At 38.7% G+C, this 4,739-nt stretch overlaps 1 long non-coding RNA gene across 3 annotated transcripts; it reads right to left on the minus strand.

Moving 5' to 3' along the window:
• Nucleotides 1-1,488: 1,488 nt before the first annotated feature.
• Nucleotides 1,489-4,484, minus strand: LOC106591063 (uncharacterized). Of its 3 annotated transcripts, none has more exons than XR_001325186.3 (5): nucleotides 4,390-4,484; nucleotides 3,256-3,352; nucleotides 2,954-3,018; nucleotides 2,697-2,868; nucleotides 1,489-2,251 (listed from the first exon to the last, which is right to left on the minus strand). It is a non-coding gene; the product is annotated as an uncharacterized LOC106591063 (long non-coding RNA). The 3 variants fall into 3 exon arrangements; XR_014381861.1 differs by having other exon boundaries at nucleotides 2,954-3,030; XR_014381862.1 differs by having other exon boundaries at nucleotides 3,160-3,352.
• Nucleotides 4,485-4,739: the final 255 nt, after the last annotated feature.

Below are 4,739 nucleotides of genomic sequence, written 5' to 3' on the forward strand. Positions count from 1 at the left end.
TCTATAGCCTCTTTATGGAAAACAGAGGATCTCTGCTGTAACGTGACATTTTCTAAGGCTCCCATAGGCTCTCAGAAGGCGCCAGAACAGGGAATGATGACTCTGCAGTCCCTGGGCGGAAAACAGTAGCGCATTTGGATAGTGGTCGATCTGAGAACAATGACACGGGTGTGCACGTGAAGATATTTTCTTCTTTCAGTCTTTGAACGAAAACAACGTCGCCCGGTTGGAATATTATCGCCATTTTACGAGAAAAATCGCATAAAAATTGATTTTAAACAGCGTTTGACATGCTTCGAAGTACGGTAATGGAATATTTAGAATTTTTTTGTCACGATACGCGCCGGTGCGTCACCCTTTGGATAGTGTCTTGAACGCAAGAACAAAACGCCGCTATTTGGATATAACTATGGATTATTTGGAACCAAAACAACATTGGGTGTAAAGTAGAAGTCCTGGGAGTGCATTCTGACGAAGAACAGCAAAGGTAATCCAATTTTTCTTATAGTAAATCTGAGTTTGGTGAGTGCCAAACTTGGTGGGTGTCAAAATAGCTAGCCATGATGGCCGGGCTATCTACTCAGAATATTACAAAATGTGCTTTCACCGAAAAGCTATTTTAAAATCGGACACCGCGATTGCATAAAGGAGTTCTGTATCTATAATTCTTAAAATAATTGTTTTTTTGTGAACGTTTATCGTGAGAAATTTAGTAAATTCACCGGAAGTGTTCGGTGGGAATGCTAGTTCTGAACGTCACATGCTAATGTAAAAAGCTGGTTTTTGATATATGAACTTGATTGAACAAAACATGCATGTATTGTATAACATAATGTCCTAGGCGTGTCATCTGATGAACATTATCAAAGGTTAGTGCTGCATTTAGCTGTGGTTTAGTTTTTTGTGACATTATATGCTATCTTAAAAAATGGGTGTCTGGCTGGGTACTCTGCTGACATAATCTAATGTTTTGCTTTCGCTGTAAAGCCTTTTTGAAATCGGACAGTGTGGTTAGATAAAGGAGAGTCTTGTCTTTAAAATGCTGTAAAATAGTCATATGTTTGAAAAATTTAAGTTTTTGCATTTGAGGAATTTGTAATTCGCGCCACGCCTATCATTGGATATTGGAGCAGGTGTTCCACTAGCGGAACGTCTATAGATGTAAGAGGTGCAGTTGCGTTCTCAGGCATATTCTTAGACTAAACGGAACTGAAAACACCCTAGCCTGTTTCAATCACAGATCATGATGAAGCCTGAACATTTAAGCTGTTTGTCATTGATTTAGCCCACAATTGCCTAGACTTGATACACACGAATACCTATATTTAATCTGGAATTGACAAACAAAAGCCTGACTGGGATCCCGACTTTCCCCCACGGCATATTACCAATTAGGCTAAATGTATTCCTATTTATTTGCATAGGCTAACCATTGCGATTAATGTTTTTACCATATTCTGCTTTTTTAGGAATAAACAGGAATCAGGGTAAACAATATCATTTAATTCCCCCCACACATTGTCACTTACAGATCACAAAGTGAACTCATTTCCACTCCATATGAAAATACATTTGATTCATACACTGGCTTGTCTGGCTGGCATGTTCCATTTTAAACAGGCATTTCCTTACCTACACTGAAATAATTTTAATCCTCACTTATGATTTTCTAAAATCATAGCTCATTTGTACACTCTTGTGGTTGAATATATTGTATGTCTCATGATACAATTAATAATGTTGAACTAACAAATACCATCAAGGGATACGTTACAATTTAGAATAACAAACACCTTATGAAACAGCTGTGAAAACCAATATAGCAATATTTTTTATTTAAATACATAACCATTGATTTTTTTTGGTACATGTGTGTCAATTTACTTTCAGATTTTTTTGTACACTCACATGGCAATAAGACTGAAATACAGAATTCTGGTGTGTGGAATAGAGTGGGTTTTGTGTGGATGGGAGGTTCTGGCTGTTTTTCAGCAGGTAGTGGACTCAGAGGGAAAGTGCAAAGTCCAGGCGCTGCTGCCCTCTTTGTTCTGAGTGTTTGCAGTGCTAGTGTTTTTAGCTAATCTGTGCAGCTCACATTATGTGCCCAATATGATAGTTGTCTTGCTCTTTCTTAGCAGATAATGACAACATGACAATAACAGTAGCTGATGTAATGAAACGTTGGAGGCTGGATGGTAATGGAAGACATGAGATGGATCCATGTCTGGGTGTTAGGCAGAACCCATAGGTCCTGGAGAACAGGAGCAGAGAAAAGGGAACAGGGTAGGAGACAGACGTAAACAAGCAAACACACAGGTTAAATGATTCAGGTATGTAATAACAATTATTGAATGATTTAATTTAAAATGTTTGATTAGACATGCAATAATGTTAATGGCAGGTAGGAAAGAAAGGATAGCCGTCTTTTGATGTCAGTGGAGTTGGTAAGGGATGATGCCTGGAAAAGATAGAGATGAGTTGTGAGAAACTCCAGGGTGGCGTCATGACCACTGGAGTCATACACCTTAACAGTACCTACCTGGAAGTGGCGGTTACTTAACGTGACCCAGTGGTTAGCCTTGAGATTGACTATTTGGAGAAAACCCTGGGCCAGCGTTGGTACTGCTGAGAGCATGGTGATGCCGCCTATCACGAGGCAGCAAATGCAAATGGTTATCGGAGATTTTTCTATTCACCTTTAACGGATGTTGACCCCAGCTAGGAGCGAAAGAGCACCAAGCTTTCCTGGGTCTCGCCTTCCCTTCGTCCTTCTTCCAAGTCATTCACCCAGATGTCGAAGCACTTGGTCCTCTTGATTCTTCTCAGGTGGCTCTCGTTCTCATGCACCCTGTCCATGTTCAGTCTCACCTTGATTGATAATAGAAATCCAATTATTACAAATACATCTCTTGGAAGGCCAGAAAATAAATTTACAGCATACAATAATTATTACCTGGTCAAAAACCTCCACATCCTTCTCAGTCCGTGCCTGAAGGTGGTCTTCGAAGGCGTTCTGATCTGGTTTGACAACTTCCACATCAGGTGGAGTATCAGTGACAAAGTACATTATACAAAAAACAGCAAAAGAAAAACGCTAAGTCAATCTAAAAATATATATACTACAATATATGCAATGTTATATACAATTGCATTGTTTACCTCAGTTAACTGCTGCGGCTCCCCTCCATATAGCAGGCGATATAGTCAATACTCTGGAGGCCTGGACACTGCTGTGTTGTGTGAAAAGATAATTACCTTCAGATTGTCCTTCCACCATTCCTGGTACCCGTCAAGGGACTTGCCAATGGCAGTCCCGTTGGTCTGTTCATCCAAACGTGTAGTCACCATACATCTACACATTAAATATAAAACTCACTGTAGTATCAGTGTCAAATTCGAAAAAACTCAAAATTACTGGACGCCTATGCGAAACAATGCTACCTTCCTGGTCCCGTCCCTCAAGTCATTGAGTCAACAAAGGAAGGAGTAATGGATGGATAGTTCATTTATTTCCAAAGCTGCAATCATGGGACACACAGTATGGATGAATGATGAGCAGTCGACGGGATAGAAATAGCACTCCTAAAGTAGATTAATTTTCAAGTTAGCTGCCAATTTGAGAGGGAACGTTAGCTAGCATAAAACCCACATGGCAAATATCAGAGTGGTTTATTTGACGCCAAACCAACAACATTAGTTACTAATAACATAAATTGCGATTTAAAAGGTGGATTTTGTGATGTAATGTCAACTTCATACATTTCTATCCCGGGACCATTCCACGTTCAACTCACCCACAGCAATTCTCCATAGATCTGCTGTGGATTACCTAGAATCCCATACCTTTATCACTGAGTGTATTAGACAATGTAAGCACACTAATCCACCAGGAGGTGGCATAATACCCATTTTATGCAGGAATTTAACAACTTAATTACACTGTTACACTACAACCAGTACATTAATAATGACATTGACTAAACAAACTAGGCTAGAGCGAACTACTATATCGTTTAGCCAAGCTAAATTTGGTTAGCATCAAGCTAGCGACCTGTTAAACGCTATTTTCGTACAAATAGAAACACTTTTTTTGTGACATCACATATTTACATATTACCTAAAGTAAACTGAGCCTTTGTTCATTGAAAATAAAACAAATTGGATCTAAAAAGTTTAAGAAAAAAAAGTACAGAAAGTTTGGACGCCATGTTGATCCCTTCTTATTCATATAAACCATTACGTTAGCAGTTTAGCCTAACTCCATTAACTTACAATGGAGAAAATACGCTGTTAAAACTGCCTTCAAACATCACCAAACTCATGGACTAAGTAATTAACCATGTTACCTCAATACTTTTAAATCATATTGCATTGTCGCACATTACATACCTGAATTAATAGGGTAAAATGATGACGGAGAAATGTTCGTTTTCAGAACTAGTCAATCTCCATCATGAAGAAGAAACGTTAATTAAATCACTAACTCCCCTAATTGACGTAACAGCTCCCCTAGCGGCAGTATTTATGTACTTACATTAAATGCAAATTCCTGGGAAACAAAATAAAACAAAAAATATACACATGGCACATACACATGGCATATGCTTGAGTACCACCTTGACATCTCTGATCTGCTTGCCTCAATAAATTAATTCTAAAACATTGGTAGCCAGGATTAGCTATTTCAAATCAAATCAAATTGTCACATTCGCCGAATACAAGTGTAAACCTTACCGTGA

Source organism: Salmo salar, chromosome 02 (genome assembly GCF_965601325.2).
Source record: "Salmo salar chromosome 02, fSalSal1, whole genome shotgun sequence".
NCBI lineage: Eukaryota > Metazoa > Chordata > Actinopteri > Salmoniformes > Salmonidae > Salmo > Salmo salar.